The following is a 21,027-nucleotide window of genomic DNA, read 5'->3' as shown; positions in this document are numbered from 1 at the left end:
TTTCGATTATTGTTTTGCGGCTTCTAAATTGTTTCGCGCTAATTTTCGTACTTCTTGTAATTGAGTCGCGAGGTTTTTCACGTGATCATCGAACGTGATGAAATCGTCCATTTGTGTGAATTGGGATGGAAGACGAGGTTCTTTGCCAAAGACTAGACGGTATGGCGAGAATTTTGTGCCTTCGTGTATGGTCGCGTTGTATGAAAGTGTTGCTGGCTTAAGCCATTTATGCCAGTCTTTTTTGTTGGTATAGTGCTTCAGGTAATCTGCGAGTACCTGATGGCTTCGTTCAAGGGACCCGTTTGACTGTGGGTGAAAGGCTGTAGTTTTGATTTGTTTAATTTTGAAGATTTTTGTTAACTGTTTCATGACGCGGCCAATAAACGCTGCTCCTTGATCTGTCAAAATTATTTTTGGACAAGTGAAAACACATATGAATTCTGTTACCAGTGCGTCTGCGATTTCGTTTGCTGTCGCGCTCATGAGCGGAATTGCGAAGGAGAATTTCGAGAGATTATCTTGAATGGTGAGGATAAAACGATGACCTAGGGTTGATACCGGTGTTATCGGTCCGACTATGTCCATTGCGATCTTATCGAATACGTCGATCGGGGTGTCGGTAATGACCATAGGTTGTTTCGTTTTTATTCGAAACAATTTTCTCCTTTGACAACTTTCGCATTGCCTGACGTAGTCTTCTACTTGTTTTTTTAGATTGTCCCAAAAATATCTTTGACGGATTCTATTATATGTCTTGGTGACGCCTTTGTGGCCTGCTACCGGGGAGTCGTGGCACTCTCTTATTATTTCTAATCTGTGCTCTTGAGGTGGAGTTGTAATCTCGTCTTTACATATTTTTATCTGGATTTTTGAATGTGCGAAAATTTCGCGTATGAGATTTTTTATTTTGATCCAAATTGAAGGGTCGAAATTATTTCTTTTTTGAGAAATTGCTGCTGAATTCAACTTTAATTCTTCCATCTTGATTCTGAGATTTTTTAATGATTTTGTGAAATTTTCTAGAGTGATGGGTGATGAATCGTTTTCTTGAATGACTAAGCCAAATGTCTTTTTATTTTTAGAGCCTGAAACTAGTACTTGACCTACTTCCAGTTTGTTGGAGGGGGATAAGGTGAGGAAGCCTAGTTCGATTAGTCTCTTGCCAATCTCGCTTGACACCGTTCCGTCTGCTGAGATGAAACATATATAGTTGTCTTTGACCATTTCTAAATTGTCATTTGTTTCGATAATATTGACGGTGTCGATTTCTGTGCCGCTATCGTTCACGATATTTGGGGTGCCTCCCGCTGGAGGGGGAGTTTCACTCGAAGGTTGTGTGACGATATTTACGGTCGGTGTAAGGGGTTCGTGCCTCTGGGGGTTTGACGGTACTTCGTCCTCGTGCAATAATTCAAAATTGTTTTCGTTGTGGAGGCTTAGCGGCCTTTCGTTTTCGGACGACGCTTCTTTGTCGTTTTCGTTTTCCGGGGATATGCAAATTTCGTCTTCGATGACTGTGTCATTTCGTTTACGAATTTTATGAATTTTGTCCGTACGTTTTTGTTTTTTGTTTTTAGGAGGGTTTGCTGGAATGCTCGTCGTTGATACGACTGTAGGCATTATTCTTTGGGGTGGGCTAAGCCCGGTTTTGTTTGAATCTTGGATTTGTTTGGTGTAGTTTTTATATTCATGCGTGTGTTGTCCCGCTTGTGAACAATATGTGCATTGCTTTGGTTTTCTTTCTCTTGACGATCTACGAGTCGGTAACAATGGTGGTTTTTTCATTCTTTGCTTCTTGAGGGGCTTGGGAATTTTCCACTGATCGTTGTGAACCGTATTTGCCATTACTACGGGGTCTTTACTGTCTTTTGGGGATTTAATGTGTGTTAAAATGGTATTTTCTTTATTTTCTATGGCGTTAGGCTTTTCGTTCGAGAGCGTTGTGCATATTAAATTTGTGTCAGGTTCCGTTTTTTCGTTAGGGGCTATTTCTTTCCCGTTTAGATCACTTGGTGCTTCCTGGCTGTTTTCGGGGTTCTGTGTATCGCATGTTTGAGACTGAGTTTCGCTCTTTTGGGTTTCCCTATCTGGATTACTCCCTGATTCGAGAGAGCTTGTGGTGCTGTGCGATTTTCTTTTCGTACGTTTACTAGGGGGCGGTGTGAATTCTGCCGTTTTTTGTGTACGTTTTTCTAAAGGTTTTTGTGGGATCTCAGTTATTCTTGGTGACATATGGTCACTGAGAATTGGAGGGGTTTGAGGAGTAAAGTACAGGGATTTTTCGTCGGATTCTGTGCTGGATTCGGCCGAAGGTGTGTTTGGACAATGTGGTGATGTGACCTCCATTGATTCAGCAGGGTTAGAGTTTTCGGAGTGTATATTTTCGAGGGTTATGAAGGATTTGTCCTGTTCCTCAGAAATTTTCTGATCCGAGGATGGGCAAATCTCTTGATCTGTTGCAATTGAAGAGACCGCGTCGACTGTATTGTCTTCGCATTCTTCTGAAGAAGAGGGAGATCGATTTTTATGAGTGCTGTAGGATTTGTGTCGTTTATCGCGATCTTTCTTCTTCATTAGGATTTTCCTTTTACATCTATCGTATTCCGAATAGAGTTCTTGGTTTTCTGAATTGCTACTTTGAGATTTTTGTTTTTTGATTGAATTAAGAGACAAATTCGCGTCGCGTTTTGAGTTGGTTGATTTGGACGAATTTGTTTTTAGATTTTTTGATAAATTCGTGTGATGCTCTGAGTTTGAAGATTTAGACGAATTTATTTTTAAATTTTTTGATGAATTCGTATGATGCTCGGAATTTGAAGATTTAGACGAATTCTTTTTTCTTTGCAAACTTGTATGAGGGTTAGGGTTAATTGATTTAGACAAGTTTGCTTTTTGATTTTGCAACGAGTTCGTATGATGCTCTGTGCTACTAGATTTAGACGAACTTGTTTTTTCTTTTTGCTCTCGTAAATTCGTATGATGCTCGGAATTAAAAGATTTAGACGAATTTATTTCTTCGAGCTCTGGATTTAGGATGCTCCCATTATTGAGGCATATATCAGACGATTGATCAGATCGCTGATGATTTAGGATTTCGTTTGTTTCTTCACCAACTTGATTAACGTACGTTTCTCTAGGAACTTCCGTATCCGTGTAATCAGTTAGTTCCGAAACAGGGTTTGATGTGGAGGGATCTTTTTGATCACCTTCCGAATTAGAGAAACTTTGGGTCTCTTTAAGTTTTTGTCTGAATTTGAAACAGACGAGTATGTTCTGGCGATACCTGGGTTCAAGCTTAATAGCTTTCCACCTGTAGGTGTCTGACTGATTCGCCATTTGAGTTTTATCGGGAGAGTTATTGGATTACGCGATAGTGCGTCAGCGTTTGTGTTTATTTTTCCCGGTTTGTATTCGATTTTATATTCGAACTCTTTTAATCTTTCTCTCCATCTCAGTACACGCGACGTCGGGTCACTCATTGAGTCGATCCAAGCAAGTGGTCGGTGATCCGTTAGAAGTAAGAATTCCCTGCCATAAAGGTAGGGTCTGAAGGTTTTTATTGCGAAGAGCACTGCGACCATCTCTTTTTCGGTGGTGGAGTAGTTCCGTTCCGCTTTGTTTAGGACCCTTGAGGCAGCAGCCACCATAGGGTCTTGACCGACTTTGCCTTGTGAAAGAATTGCACCGACCGCATAATTAGATGCGTCGGTTGTCACGATGAAGGGTTCGGAGAAATTTGGGTATTGAAGGATTGGAGCAGAGCACAGCTTATCGCGTAGCGTTTCGAACGCTAATTGATGTTCTGAATTCCAGTGGAATTCGATGTTTTTGCTGGTTAGATCTGATAATGGTTTTGCTATTGCTGCGAAATTTTTTATGAAACGCCGGTAGTAACCTGCAAGTCCTAAAAATTCTTTAACGTTTTTTGGGGTCTTTGGTACGTTAAATTTTTGAACCGCTTCGATGTTTTTAGGGTCAGGTTTTACGCCATCAGCTGATATAAGGTGACCTAGATACCGTACTTCCGTTCTTAGAAATTCGCACTTGTCGGTTTGAAGAGTGAGATTAGCATTTCGTAGACGTTCGGCCAATTTTTTGAATTTACTATTGTGTTCGTCTAAGGAACGAGCGTAGATGACTATGTCATCCAGGTATACGAACAGTTCATTGCCCTGAAGACCTTTAAGTACGAGGTCCATTAGGCGCTGAAAGGTTGCTGGTGCATTCTTTAGACCGAATGGCATTCTGTTAAACTCGTAGTGACCGTGGGGGGTTGTAAAAGCTGTTTTATGTTTATCTGCTGGATCCATCTGTATTTGGTGGAATCCAGATGCTAAATCGAAAATTGAAAAGTATTTTGCTCCGCCGAGTTGATCAAGGATATCGGTTATTAAGAGTAAAGGATAAGCGTCTCCTATCGTGACTTCGTTGAGTTTTCTAAAATCGATCACAAGTCTCCATCTTTTATTTCCTTTTGAGTCTGCTTTTTTCGGAACTATCCACACCGGTGAATTGTACGGAGATTTAGATGGTTCGATTATATTGAGTTCTAATAAATCGTTAATTTGTTTTTCTATCTCTGGTCTTTGAAAGGGTGGATGTCGGTATTGTCTCGTGTTGACAGGTCTGTCGTTCACTGTTAAGATTCGATGCTTGCATTCGCTAGTTGGTTTCAGAGGGTCGCCCGGTAAATGAAAGAGGTCTGCGTTTTCTGCAACGAGTGCATTTACCGCGTCTCGCTGTTCGACATTAAGGTGGTCGAGGCGCAAAAGGTTTATCACGTTTTCTACACGATTTTCTCGCGTCCGAGAAGGGATACTATGTATTTTAGCTTTGCCAATTGCGGAATCTTCGTTCTGTTCCTCGTTTTCATCCGTACTCATATCAAAAGGATAGAGGGATATAACGGGAACGTCCACTTTAACGTCTTTGTCAAGGGTATTGATAGCGTAAAGGTAAGCTTTGCCGTCGGTGTTTTTCACCAATGCTTCGCCTGCGTAAACGCCTTCTGGAAATCTTATGCGGGGTACGTAGCCTGTCTCTAGAGTATTTCCCACTCGAACAAACATGACCATTTTCTGTCTGGCCCGCAGAAGAAATGATTCGGTGTTTGTAAATGGTACTTTTACATCATTGATTTGCACGCACCTCTCCATCCAGTCAATTTTACCGTTGCTATTACCGAGGGTCTCATGACCAAGTATTGCATCAAATTCTACAGGAAAATCGTCGCCTACAACGTGAAACATTTCCGGTTTTCCATGAATAGCGATGTTAATTTGACCGAGAGTTTTAGGTCTATCGGAACTTGAGATTCCGTATAGTTCGTAAATGATCGATTCGTTTATTGAATTTTTATCTGCGATGTTTTGAATTTTGATTAGATTTAGTTGCGATCCCGAGTCAGCGAGGAATAGGGTTTGTTCTTTGATTAAGTCCCGTGACTCTAATACGATGGTTGGCGCGTTATAGTTATGAGAAGACGCGCTGAGATTGCAATTAGCCCGAAGGATATTTCGTTTTATTTCTTCGGGTCTTTCGGATTTTGGTGCCTCTACTGATTCTGTCCCGTCGAGGCACCTGGCCGAGGGGTCGTTGACTCGTTTCCCGGCTGGTTACCTGCATTCGCCGCAGCCTTTTTGCCGTTATTGTACGCTCTCCTACGACAGTCGTTTATTACGTGTCCCGGTTTTTTGCAATAGTTGCAAGATACGCTACTTTTGTTTTCAGTCGTTTGTTGTTGCTGTAATTGTTGAGGTTTTTGTTGTTGTTCTTGTTGTTTGTTTTGTTTTGCAAGAGCGTAACAGTCGTCCGTAACCTGATGTGTTTTCTTGCAAAATTTACAAAGTTTACCGGTCGTGTTTGCGTTTTGCATTGATTTATTATTTGAGTTTTTGTTATCTTGCGAACTAATAGGGAGGCAGGTTGATTGATTTTTGTTATTTCTTTCTATTGGTCCTACTAGTTTTTCGATTTCGATTGTCTGTTGATAAATACTTTCGAGGGTAGCGAAGACTGTGATAGGTATGTGAGCGCTGTAAGCTGGGTTTACGCCTCTACGGAATTGATTTATTGCCATGTCTCGAGCGTAATTTTTTGCTCCTTCCGGGTCTTGCAATTTTGACAAGCCGATGGCCTATTGAGTTTGAGTAAGATGCAAGTTGATTCGACTATAGAAAGCGAGCAATGTTTCTTTATCTTTTTGTTCGAAAGTGTTTAATTCCTCGAGCCACGCGAACAAGGGTTTCGATGTAATGAATCTACTTCTCAAAATGTTGATGAGGTCATCGATTGTTGAAATTGTAAAACTTTCTAGACTTTCGCATGCAACGCCTTTGCATTTACTTCTCAGTAATGCGACTACTGGTCTTTCGCCAATCGCTTGAGTGTATTCTCTTGCGGATTCACAATAATTAATAAAAGTATTGAGGGAACATGTTTTTGTTGTACCATCGAACTCTGGTACATACCTAGTGAAATCTTTATAATTCGCATGTATGGGGTATGGTGTGTTTTCTGGTGCTCGATTAGCATTGACATGTTGGGGAGCTTGACGTTGAATATTATCTGCAATATATCTACTGAGTACATCTATATCTACATTAACTTGTAGAGGGTTGGGATTTGGTCCAAATTCGTTCTGTGGATTCGGCTGACCTGCGTTATCTTGATTTGGCGGTCCGCCCTGTCCGTAGACGTTCATGGGGTTTTGGTCTTCGTTGGACATTGTGAGTTTTATGACTTACGTTACGAAGATCTTGCAGTCGGGTGACGCGTGCCGATGAACCTGTTGTTGAGTTGTGGTGATGATCCTGCTAGTGGTCTACCGCTGCTGGTGTTTTTGACCTGCTCTTCGATGATGCCGATGGTTTATGGCTGTGTCCCTCCGATGGCTTGGAGTACTCGTACGTGTTGGAGGAGATTTCTGGAGTTCGTTGATACTTGTTGATGTTTATTTTCGATGTTGTCCTTCGGTGTGAATTCCGTTGACACCAATTTTTAATATAAAATTAAAAGTGGTGGGTTTTTGTTGTTGTTTTCCGATGCCACCAATTTGGAGATAAAATTGAAGAATTGGTGTTTGCTGATTTTTGTTGTTTTCCGTTGCCACCAGTTTTGAAGATAAAATTAAAAATGGTGTGTGTTGATTTCCTTGTTTTCCGCTGCCACCAGTTTTTAATATAAAATTTAAAAAATGGTGTTTTTTGTTTTTTCTTTCCTTTTTGGTTACCGCTGCCACCAGTTTTTAATATAAAATTAAAAAATGGTGTTTTTTTTTTTTTTTTTTTGTTTCCGCTGCCACCAGTTTTTAATATAAAATTAAAAAATGGTGTTTTTTGTTTTTTTTTTGTTTCCGCTGCCACCAGTTTTTAATATAGTAATATGTTACGTCCCAGGAGGGAGGATTAGTTGGGGGCGCACAGTCGCCGATTTAGAGAAGCAGAGTGTACGTTGAGTACCTCTGCCAGTGAGTCTTCTTTGGGACTTGTGCGAGGCCCGAGAACATATACTATATTTTTTTGTTTTTTTTTTGTTTCCGCTGCCACCAGTTTTTAATATAGTAATATGTTACGTCCCAGGAGGGAGGATTAGTTGGGGGCGCACAGTCGCCGATTTAGAGAAGCAGAGTGTACGTTGAGTACCTCTGCCAGTGAGTCTTCTTTGGGACTTGTGCGAGGCCCGAGAACATATACTATATTTTCAGGTATACGTGACCTTTTATTGTGGTTGTGCCCGCGAATTGGAAGGATTTTCCAATTGTTGAGCGGTGTCGAAGGCTTGATGAAATAAGTACACTCGATGATATTTTGTTTATTACAAAATATTCTGATGTGTTTATTGAGACACTTATGCACTTATTTACTTTACAAATTAAGAAATTAAACTGTTAAACAAAGAGTTAGCTATTATTCGGAGCTCTCTAAGATGAATTAGGATTTAGAGAGAGGAGAGTTCTCCGATGTTAATGTCTTTATAGTTCGATGCTAACTGACTAACAACTAAGATTCTTAGCCTAGTTAGAGTTCGAGAGGAGGATGTGTTTTTTGGGGGTAGGATGCTGTAGAGGGGGTTGTTCTCTGTGGTTTTTTAGTTTGGATTGGGTAAAAAGTATCGTCTGATTTAATGATTGGATTTGAATATGGGGGAGACTTTTCCGGAGATATGATTGGAGGAAAAGTCGCTCGAGATTTCTTAGAATTAGGGAAAGTGTGTTGAGCGGAGTTCTGAGATGTGCACGTGTTGCACTTGAGATAAGAGCATCTGTTTTCGGGACTCGTGGGAAACGCGAGTTTCGGAACGCATCTCTGGAATTTTGTGTGGATTTAGGAAATGCTGCATTGATAATAAATTCAAGGATAGGAAATCGGTCTTGGACTGTTTATTTCTGGTTTTCCGTGCTCGTCTTGTAGGATTATTTATGGCGCCGGAACGTCGGGGAGAGTCTAGGGCACGCGTTGTGAGTGTTTAAAGAATGGACAGTTGAGGAAAAAAATATGTGCGAGCGCCGAGTGTCTCGCAGGATGTATTTGTTATGGATGGTCTGGATACGCTCTGTGTTTATATATATTCTTAGATAAGAACTATGTATCGACAAATGATGATAAAGGTTAGAAATATACTCGTGATAGCGTTTGAGTTGAAGAGAAAAAGTGAGGGGCGTTTAGCGTAATGCTAGGACGTAACAGCATGAGCAAATTAATAGCAACAGCGATCTGAATGATAAAATTTCGGAGAAACAGTGCGAGCTGTATGAATTCGATTCAAAATTCTTATATGACTATAAAAAAAAAATGTTATGTATGTTTTGTGAAAACCATGTGGGTTAGTTTACGCTCATCGCAATCGGTTCGCGAGTGTTTGTTATATAGAACATATATTAGTATTGGGAAATTTCTCCTTGTACAAATTCTTTGATTTTACGTTTATATATGACATAATTTTGTTGCAATCCTGGTTCTGGTTCTTCAAAAATTTTCAACGGGAGTTATGTGAGAAAAATAAACTTTCGCTCATTATAACCTCTCAAACGTTCTTTCCAAACAGAAATTTTATGTTGTGTAATTACATTATAGAAAAAATATGCGTGATTGTATGTAAATGAATGCAAATAAATGTTGAAAAACTTCGGTCAAGTAAAAGTGTCTAATTCAATGTATTGTTGTCATATTTTCTTTCATTTCGTTTGGCTGTGTTCACCGGGCCCTTTTTCCCACCTCCTTAGCTTAAAGTGTATCCATACCAATTTCTATTCATTCTATAGACAATTCGAGTGACATTCGTAATTCTATTTCCTCATATTGATGTCAATAAATTGGAAAATTCATAACAAAAAGTTTTCATGATTGCTTGTTTACAAACACGAGTTTTAAAAAATCTTTGGGCCATGTAAATACATAGATATTCACTTGAATTGTTGCATGATGAATTTGGAAATTCATTTCAATAAGTCATTGGTTGCTTATTTTTCGTGATATCAAAATTTGTATCTTCCAAATGCAATGAACACATCTTAAGTTTGACAACATGATTATGCGACACGTATATTGAGTATTTCCAGACCATGTTTACGATTGGCATTATGGATTAAAAAATTCATATGTGTGAGTCTACGCCTGATCATTTCTGGATGTGATCAAATATTTTGTCTGTGTATCACCATGGAGACATACTAAATTACACTATTTGATTTACTTCAACATGCAGCGTATCTGTCACTTTATTTATTGAATATGCCATAAGAAGTTTCAAAAATGTGGTTCGGGTAATTTTAAAGGTTTTTGCCCCATAGCACCAAAGTTTGTATTACTGGTACGCAGCGAATACCTATGAACTTTGATATTCCTGCAAAGTGGTAGGTGTGCCAATCTTTTCACTTTTTGATTCCAACTGTAATATATGAATGAGATACATGAAACAATTATGCGTTCTGTTCACTTTCAAGTGCGCTGTCTTTTTTCCTTTTAGTTTTGGCATAATAAATTTTATGAATCGGTGGTAATTTTTTCTGTCTGTACCAAAATTTAGATGAATAAATCGCAGCGAATACTTGCAAATTTGGAAAATTCTGTGTATTGACATGCATGCCAGGTATTAGTACTTCCTTTTTTTGATTATGGAATATGGATATCTACAAATAATAAAAATTATACATGAATTGTAGGATTTGGAAATGGATTATAAATAATAATCAATAATAAAAAATAATGATGAATGATACAAAAAGTCAGCGATGGCCTGTTTATGAATGGCATAAGAAGTTATGTTTTCAAAATGCAATGCTCATATTAAAAAGTAAGCAATTCTGTTGGTCTTGATGCACTTCATACTTTTTCTTTTGTCCGGTTGAACCTTGGTGGCTACATGCAGAGTTTGAAAATTTTGTGCATCGACGTGGGTGCGTCAACTTTCTATCTCTGGGAATGATAATACGAATGGAAAAGATTGCTTCCAAAAGTCCTTGGAAGCACGTTTTTTAATGAAATAAAAATAACTAGCATTAGAATTCAATAAACATATGTGAAAATTGCGAATTCTGGTGGACTTGGTGAACATTATATATATATTTTTCTTTCTCCTTCTGTCAAATTTTAAGGAAATTCAATCCAAAAATTCGTTTCATTGAAAAATCTTCATGTTTTCTTTATTCACAATGATTTCATCAAAACAGATGAAAACAAAATTTATAAATGAAGGGGGAAAATTCCACAATGATACAAAATATTGAAAAACCTTACGGAATATGATTTTAATCCCACAAAATTATAGACACGTTCGAAATGGTTGAAAAATTGAGGATATCACTTCAAACATTCGAAGAATATCAAACTGTTATAAATTGTACAAAACTTAAAGAAAATCATTGGAGAAAGGAGAATTATTTTTAAATATCACAATAGAAACATTGGAGAACTTATGTTAAGAAATTATGTTTAAATACGTGTTAAAAGTACTTGTCCGGTCCATCACTACTTTTAACACGTATTTAAACATAATTTGTATCGATCCAATCGACGTTGAATTTTGTGAATAATACCAAAGGATCCTGAAAGTCTGAGAAAAATCGATTTTCTTATAAGTCTTTGCCACCATAGAGTAACGAATGACTAGCTTTCGTGTGATTTTTTTTGAATTTAAAAGCTTCTTAGAACAATTTAATAATGTCAAAATTTGGAGTTACTAATAAAATACTTGTCCACTGATTGATATCATAAATTTTAGTGCTGCACGTAACTCAAGTGGTAACTTTTTTCAATTCATTAGAAAATACTTGGCCTCGAATTGATATAATAAATTTTAATGCTGCACGTAAATTAGATGGAATTTTTTGCAATTGATTTAGCTGTTCGAATCAAATAAGAAGAATGACGCATCGATTTCCAAGTTTTTTTTTTTATGGATGGAATTATCTGCAAACACGATACCATCAATGTACTTGTCCCAACCTTTTTTTCCCTATTTTTGAATACTCCCATATTTTGCTTCCTATTGAGATTGGCTCTGCTCTTTCCGATCCTTGTTTTGACTTCATCGGTTTGCAGCGGATCGATACATATTATTAATTGGTTGCCTAATATGTATCCTATGATTTTCGACTATTTCTTCATGCTGATTGTGGTAACGTGGTTCAGGAGGTTTTCAACTATGATCATCAATCGCACATTTTTTACATCAGATTCTCAAAACAGTTTCTGGTCTTGATATAAGTGTAGTTATTCTTTTTTCACCTGGTCTGTCGAGTAATAAATTTTAAAACTTGTTCCAAAAAGTCTTTGGATGCTTTTTTTGCTGATAATATGAAAAGTTGAATCTTTGGAATGCGGTAGGCAAACACAAATTTTGACAATAATACTTATGAAATGATGTTTACGATGAGTATTCCTATTCTGCAAACTGCAAATGTGGAATTATTGGTGAAAACATTCATTACGATAAGTCTGCAGTTGCTCAGTTTTGGATGCAATTAAGTATAATGCCTGCCAACATCATGGAAACCTACAGAATTTCTGAATGTTATGTGCGCAATGTCATTTTAATGTAAAATCATGACTTTTAACAACTTTTCACTATAATACTATATAGATTTGGATCATTGAAATACAGCAAAAATGCAAACTATAAAATTTATATACTTTGCCATTCATTTTACTTTTTGACTCTCACTGTAACATAATTATGAAGTGAAAAATTCATTAGAATTCAGTTGCTCATTTATGGATGGATTTGAAATTGCTGTTTTCCAAACTCATTGCGCAGATACATTGAATTGCAGCAGATACCTGCGAACTTTGAAATTTCTGTCGATAAGTATATGTGCTAAGTATTACCCCCTATCTTTGATTATGGTAATATGTAATGGAACTTTGTTTAGCAAGTTTTAAAGTGTTTCTTTTCAAATAGTATTGAAGTTTGTATTACTGCGGTATGGAGTGAAAACCTTCAAACTTTCATATTTTTGTGTCGCAGCATATGTGACAATCATTTCAATTTTTTAGTCCAACCGTACCATGTAATCTCAAAAATTCATCACAAACATTTTCAGCTTTTCTAAATTCCTAAATTTTCCTTTTTCTATTCTATTCTGAATTTTTTAATTTCTAAATTCATTTTTAAATTCTCCTGAAATTGTTTTTCTCCAAAACCAATGCGCAGGGACCTTAAACGTCTTTGAATTCCGTTGGTCTGTTGAATAAAGTACGCTCAGTTTTTTTGCTTCATTGAGTTTTCACATGATAAATGTTTCCGCGTGCCTTTTTGCTGCAACTATCAAACTGAAAATAATTGGATCTCAGCGGCCACTTGCAAACTTTGGAAATATATTTCATCGGGGCACGTTTTGGATGACACGAAAATGCAATTCGGAATGCAAAAACGACATCCAAAAATGGCCAATTCTGTTGGATTTGTTGTGTCTTTAATTAGATCTATCTTTCCTCTATTCCTTTCTTTTTTCTAACGTTATAAACCGAAAATCATATCTCGGCCCGCAACACGCATTGCTCCATGCTCTTGAGTTCCCAATGGACAAAACATATTAGAAGACAAGAGGAAAAATCACCAAAGTCCAAGAACAGACCTGTGACGAAATATTTTCGGTACAATTTCGACGATAAATAGGTCTTTTTTCGTGCAAACCAAAGTTACAAGCCAAAAAGCATATCACGGCCTACAACCCGCTTTCCACCGTGCTCTTGCGTTCCCAATAAGCATAACATATTAGAGTACTAGGAAAAAAATCCCCAAAGTCCAAGAACGGACGTGTGACAAAATATTTCCAGAACAATTTTGACGAAAAATAGGTCTTTTTTCGTTAAAACCAACCTTGTAATCCGAAAATCATGATTAATTCATAGAAATTTAAACTAAAATGATATATATAGTCATCTGAACATAAATAAGTTTTAAGAAAAAAGACTTGATATCAAACCATAAACTTCCCCTAGGAAAAAAAAGGTTGGGACAAGTTCATTGATGATCCCTAGTTTGCTGATAATTACATCCATAAAAAAAACAAAAAAAATATGAATTTTTTTTTTTTAATTGTAAAAAAATTACTTTATAAAAAAAAATACAGAACAGTTCGAAAAAAATTTCACAAATCTTGAAAAAACATTATATTAAAAAAAAAACTAATCTGTATCCATTTTTTAAAGTGTCCAAAGCATCAAATAACAAGTAAAACATAAAAAACCGAAACATCACGCTTGAAATAATTTTGGAAATCGATGCCTCATTCTTCTTATTTTATTCGAACAGCTAAATTAATTAAAAAAACTTCCATCTAATTTACTTGCAGCATTAAAATTTATTATATCAATTCGAGGCCAAGAATTTTCTAATCAATTGAAAACAGTCCCCATTTGAGTTACGTGCAGCATTAAAATTTATGATATCAATCGAAGGACAAGTAATTTATGAGTGACTCCAAATTTCAACATTATGGAATTGTTTTTAGAAGCTTTTAAATCCTAAAAAATCACATGCAGGCTAGCCATTTCTTACTCTATGGTGGCAGAGACTTATAAGAAAATCGATTCTCTTCAGGCTTTCAGGAGCTTCTGATATTATTCACAATATTCGACGTCGATTGGATCGATACAAATTATGTTTAAATATGAGTTGAAAGTACTTGTCCGGCCCATCACTTCCCTTTAAAATTGTTTATTTAAATAAAAATCAGGGCTTTTCTAGAACTGATGGAACACAAATATTCATGCAGAGGGAATTTAGAGAGTTATCTTCAAGTAATTTTCCCTTAATTGCACTTATTTAATAAGAATGGAAACGAATTGTCCTGCCATATACAAGGGATGTTTATGTGCATCGACAAATAAAAAACATTTTGCCCATTAAATATGTTCAAGCTTCCAAAATAACTCCCCAGTTCCAGTGACAGTGACAATTCCAATGACAGCAATTTTTATTTCTCACTTCTTCCAGCGAACGAATTTCATTCGGCATAACTAACCTATACTATTATTGAGAACATTAAACTAATACTAAATCGCATTTCAATAAATTTTTTACCGGATTCTGCCGTTCAATTTCGTTTTTTTATGATTGATTTTTATTTGTATGAATAGTGATGGGCCGGACAAGTACTTTCAACTCATATTTAAACATAATTTGAAGCTCCTGAAAGCCTGAAGAGAATCGATTTTCTTATAAGTCTCTGCCACCATAGAGTAAGAAATGGCTAGCTTGCATGTGATTTTTTAGGATTTAAAAGCTTCTAAAAACAATTCCATAATGTTGAAATTTGGAGTCACTCATAAATTACTTGTCCTTCGATTGATATCATAAATTTTAATGCTGCACGTAACTCAAATGGGGACTGTTTTCAATTGATTAGAAAATTCTTGGCCTCGAATTGATATAATAAATTTTAATGCTGCAAGTAAATTAGATGGAAGTTTTTTTAATTAATTTAGCTGTTCGAATAAAATAAGAAGAATGAGGCATCGATTTCCAAAATTATTTCAAGCGTGATGTTTCGGTTTTTTATGTTTTACTTGTTATTTGATGCTTTGGACACTTTAAAAAATGGATACAGATTAGTTTTTTTTTTAATATGTTTAAATATGTGTTAAAATTACATGTCTGGCCCATCACTTTTCATTCAAATTGCTCATTTAAAGAAAAATCAAGCAAGACATTATTCCATGTATTACTTTTCTGGAACTAGGATTAACGCGAGCGCTACGCGCCTGCTTTAAATCGGACATCCAACGATGCTCGGCGGCAACTATCTCTTGGCGAATCATGGTATCAAATAAACAAAATCATTGCAATGGATAGAGGCTTCACGTTTCGTTAAATGGAAAGTGTTTTTATTAAAAAAGGACAGTAATTCACTTGCGAATGACTTTTCTTCGAATATTAGGAAATGCTCGTGTCATACTCATTTTTTGACGTTGTTTTTAACCGGGTTCAATTGTGTACGTGGAAATAAAAAAACAAAATTTGTACGGCCGTATCCACTCAAAAATTTATGGAAATGTGATTTACTATCTGTTTCAGAATATATAGAGTATATTACAAAAAAATTCGTTTGCAATATTTTTAATTTAATGCAATTGAGTCAAAATTACTTAACTTTTAGAGGACGGGAAATTTTCAGTCCAAATAGAAATCTTTCAAATCGTGTAATTCATATATAAATCGAATTTATACCTCAGGACGAGTCTCCGACCAAGCAAGTAGTCCCTAAAGGGACCAATGACGTCCTCTAAACGTTAAAGGTAATTTTCTCAATTCCCTCTGTATGCATGCTTGTGATCCATTCGTTTTGAAAGAGCCCTGATTTTAAAAGCAGATGATAATTTCTTAATAATTGCATAATCATTCTAGAAACCTTTGCTGCTCTGTGACGCTTGCTGGAAAATTTTCCTGAAGAAGTGAGTGCTTAGGGCTAAAAGTGTACACGAAGGAATTCCACAGGAACCTTATTTCATTCACTGTACTTGGCTAAGTTAGAAAATGATCTCATTTTTTTTTTATTTCCAAAATTCTGAATTCCTACAGGAAACCTAATTCATTCACTGTATATGTTACAATAGATCTCATGATTTTTCATAGTCAATAGATTTTTCATATTTTTTTATTAACAATGCAAAAATAGACAATCATTTAAAACTACGGTCGCGACCTTTTATTACTTGGCGTGCCTTTTTTACTTTTTGAAGTTTTAATATTTACTGATTTCACTGCTTTTTGAGAGTCGTGACAACTATATAGAAACCATATTTCATTCACTGTATTTGGCAACTTCAGAAAACGATCTCATTTTTTTTTATATCATCAAGTTTTTTTATTGATAATGCAAAAACCTCCAAAATTCCCTTAGGGAAAAAAACGTTGGGACAAGCACATTGATGGTCCCTCGTTTCTTTACCATATCACGAAAAATGTAAAAAAAAAACCCATAAAAAAATTATGAAACCATCTGTAAACAATTTCAACAGAACAATGCAAAAAAAATTTCACAAATCCTGAAAAAACATCACATTGAAAAAAAATACGAATCTGTAATTATTTTGTAAAGTGAAAAAAATTCAAATAAAACATGAGAAATAAAAAACCGAAATATCGTGCTTGAAAACATTTTTAAAAACGATGCCCCATTCTTCTTATCTTATTCTAATAACGAAATAAATCGAATCAAAAATTCGATCTAAATCACTTGCAACATTAGAATTTATGATATCAATTCGAGGCCAAGTATTTTCTAATAAATTGAAAAAAGTTACCACTTGAGTTACATGCACCACTAAAATTCATGATATCATTTGGGAACAAGTGATTTTTGAGTAACTCCAAATTTCAACATTATGAAATTGTTCTGAGAAGATTTTAAATCCAAAACAATCCCATGAAAGCTAAAGTCATTTGTTACTCCACGGTGGCAGAGACTTATAAGAAAACCGATTCTTTCAGGATCTTCTGGTATTATTTACAAAATTCGACGTCGATTCGATCAATACAAATTATATTTAAATATGTCTTAAAAGTACTTATCCGGCCCACCACTCTCCATTAAAATTTTTTATACAAAAAAAAAGACACCAGGAAAAAAATTCTATAGAAATAATAAACGAAAAATTGAAAAGTTCAAAAAAATTCAACAAAAATATAAAACAATCGAAAAAAATTCTGTAAAGAAAAATAAAAAATTTTCAAAAAAAATCATAAATATTGAACAAATTGAAAAATGTACTATCCACGTTACATGCAGTATAAAAATGTATGATATCAATTGGAGGCCAAGTTTTTATTGATAATTTGCAATATTTATCCAACAAATTGGAAACGTTAATGAAATTCATGATAATTATTTTCACGAAAAAAGTTAATGAAAAAAAAGTCATAACGGAAGTTACGTGCAGTACTAAAATGAATTATATCAATTCGAGGTCAAGTATTTATCAGTTATTCGAAATATAATCTCCGGCGACAAATGAGCGTTGAGAATCCTTGTCGGGCTCACAACGTTTTATCAAAATTACTAAATAATTAATGGAAATAAAATCATTAAAAATTCACATGAAAGTCATTCGTTACTTCAACAAGATACACACTGTAAAGAATCGATTCCCCTCCGACTTTCAGGATCCCCTGGTATTATTCACAACATTCAACTTCGATTGGATCGGTACAAATTATGTTCAAATACGTCTTAAACGTACTTGTCCGGCCCATCACTTTTTATTCAAATTGCTCATTCGAAAACAAATTAAAAACGAAGTTAATGCATGTGTTAATATTAAGGAACAGTAATTCCCGAGAAAATAATTTTCCTTCGATTCGCTCTTGTCAAAATGAAACGAAAATGAAAGATGAAGTTGATTAATCTATTTACATTATATGGAGTCATAATTCACAACAAAATCATTTATCTCCAAATTCCAGGAATCCACGTGTCGTAATCGACTAGTGATATTTCTCAAAATGTGTACGTGACTATAGAAAAAAAAAACATTGCATGGCTAAGTAGGTTCGAAAATTTCTAGTAATGTGCCTGATTATTTCTCATTTTCATTGGTTCTTACCGAATGGCATATGTTCACTGAAGAAAATGAGAAGTGGATATTGCTATACGGACTTGCGAACAATCAAGTTCAAATTACTTGGAGATATTATTTTTATTTCTATCCATTTTATTATATTTGTCATTATAGCCCTGATTTGTTTTCGAATGAACAATTTGAATAAAAAGTGATGGGCCGGACAAGTACGTTTAAGATGTATTTGAACATAATTTGTACCGATCCAATCGAAGTTGAATGTTTTGAATAATACCAGGGGATCCTGAAAGTCGGAGGGGAATCGATTCTTTAAAGTGTGTACCTTGTTGAAGTAACGAATGACTTTCATGTGAATTTTTAATGATTTTATTTCCATTAATTTTTTAGTAATTTTGATAAAACGTTGTGAGCCCGACAAGGATTCTCAACGCTCATTTGTCGCCGGAGATTATATTTCGAATAACTGATAAATACTTGACCTCGAATTGATATAATACATTTTAGTACTGCACGTAACTTCCGTTATAACTTATTTTTCATTAACTTTTTTCGTGAAAATAATTATCATGAATTTCATTAACGTTTCCAATTTGTTCGATAATTATTCCACATTATCAATAAAAACTTGGCCTCCAATTGATATCATACATTTTTATACTGCATGTAACGTGGATAGTACATTTTTCAATTTGTTCAATATTTATGAATTTATTTGAAAATTTTTATTTTTCTTTACCGAATTTGTTTCCATTGTTTTATATTTTTGTTGAATTTTTTTGAACTTTTCAATTATTTGTTTATTATTTCTATAGAATTTTTTTCCTGGTGCTGAATCTTTTTTCTATGTCATCCAGAAACAAGAGACCATCAATGTACTTGTCCCAACCTTTTTTTCCCTAAGGGAAGTTTATGGTTTGATATCACGCCTTTTTTCTCAAAAGTTCCTCATATTATATATAACCTATAATCCTATAACCGTCATGTTGTGACGGTTATAGTATTTTAGTATAAATTTCTATGAATTATTTGCTTAGTACATTTTTATAGATTCCATTCTCATACGAACATTTTTTATGGGATAATCTTTTTCATGGAATTATCAGCAAATAAGGGACGATCAATGTACTTTTCCCAATCTTATTTTTCCTGGGTATGATGTTCGGCTTATAAAGTTGGTTTCCACCATAAAAGACCAATTTTTCGTAAAAATTGTAGTGAAAATATTCCGTCACAAGTCTGCCTTTGAACTTTGGCGATTTTTTTCCTTATACTCTAATATGTTATGCCTATTAGGAACTCAACAGCATGAAGGAATCCGGGATGAGGCCCGAGAAATGAATTTCGGTTTATAATGTTGGTTTCCACGTAAAAGACCAATTTTTCTTCAAAATTGTACTGAAAATATTTCGGCACTGGTTTGGTCTTGGACTTTGGTGATTTTTCTCCTTGTCTTCTATTATGTTTTGTGTAATAGGAACCCAAGAGAGTGAAGAAATGCGTCTCGTGGGCTGTAATATGATTTTCGGCTTATAACGTTGGTTTCCGCGACAAAAGATCTATTTTTCGTCAAAATTGTACTGGAAATATTTTGTCACCAGTCTGTCCTTGGCCTTTGGCGATTTTTTCCAAATCTTCATACCAAGAAAGAACTGACGTAAAGATTTCCTTAAGGAAGTACCCTCGGTAAATCAATTAACAAACAGAAAATTATAAAAATTTGTAAAGATGTCAAAATCTTTCGAAAAATGACTCAGTTAAAATTTTGTGACCTTTGGTTGACTTTGAAAAGAGATATCAATGATTTAATTTGAAGCAGTTAACATGAAGTCTTATGTGAATCTGTGATTCAGACGCACTTTTTAATTTATAACGTTGAAGTTAACAAACGGATTTTGATAAAATTTGGAGAAGATATAAACGAATGTCCAATGAACATTTTTCTTTTTGGAAAACATGCAAAGCTTGCTTGTGTTCTAAGAAATGACTGCAAGTAAGACAAGATTTTTGAACAACACGCAAATGTGGCAACACCGCAGAATTGTAGGTTATGGCGCTTCATTCAAATATAAGTTACAGCAGCACTTTCGAAACCGTCCGAACATGCGCAAATTGAGTCAACGATAGAAACACAGTATTGCAAAAGAAATATTATACATTTGTAACGAACATTTTGTGTGTTTCATACATCAATTATTTTCGGAAACAATAAGAAATAGAAAATATGAAAAGAAGACACCGTCAATTGAATCATTTTTTAAGTCTTCTTTGAGGTTAGGGATGTTTCTTTTCCCGTACACACTTCGGATTTCTTACCCACTGATGAAAAACGAAACACGCAGAAGCTGGGTTTCCTATACGCGACTATACGTAGATTCAATGTTTGTACGTGAGCACGTACACTAACCCAGGGGCTGCGGTGTTGCCGAAATATATACTACGTTACTCATATTGAAGACTAAAACTCTCTGACTCACTACGTACCGAGGGTACTTCGTTAAGAGAACAGATTTTATTTATCCCTTTTATTCAAAATTCAAATGAAAGATAGATCGAAATCAAGACACGAAAAATCGAACAGATTTGCCTACTTTAAATGTCGATTTTGCATTCTGAATCTAGAGATTTCATTTCATCCAAAACGTGCCCCCAATGAAATATATTTCCAAATTTTGCAAGTGGCCGCTGAGGTCCAATTATCCACAGCTTGATAGTTGCTGAAAAAAAGTACCCGAAAACTTCTAACATTTATTAAGCCAGAACTCAAAGCAGCAAAAAAAACTAAGCGAACTTAATTCAACAGAGCAACAGAATTCAAAGACGTTTAAGGTACCTGCATTGGTTTTTGAGGAAAACCATTTCAGGACAATTCAGAAATGAATTTAGAAATTCGAAAACTCACAATGGAGTAGAAAAAGGAAAATTGAAGTATTTAGAAAAGCGGAAGACTTTTGTGATGAATTTTCTAGATTACATGATACGATTGGCGTAAATGATTTGAATGATT

The 21,027-nt window shown here is 35.3% G+C and overlaps 1 protein-coding gene across 1 annotated transcript in view; it reads right to left on the bottom strand.

The window, feature by feature from the left end:
* LOC122408149 (uncharacterized) overlaps window positions 1-21,027 on the bottom strand; it is a 1,237,064-nt gene that overhangs the window by 596,489 nt on the left and 619,548 nt on the right. The gene's annotated exons all lie outside the window — the stretch shown is intronic.

The sequence above is a fragment of the Venturia canescens genome, chromosome 1 (assembly GCF_019457755.1).
Source record: "Venturia canescens isolate UGA chromosome 1, ASM1945775v1, whole genome shotgun sequence".
In the NCBI taxonomy this organism is placed as follows: Eukaryota; Metazoa; Arthropoda; class Insecta; order Hymenoptera; family Ichneumonidae; genus Venturia; species Venturia canescens.
This window is presented reverse-complemented; position numbering and strand designations above follow the sequence as displayed.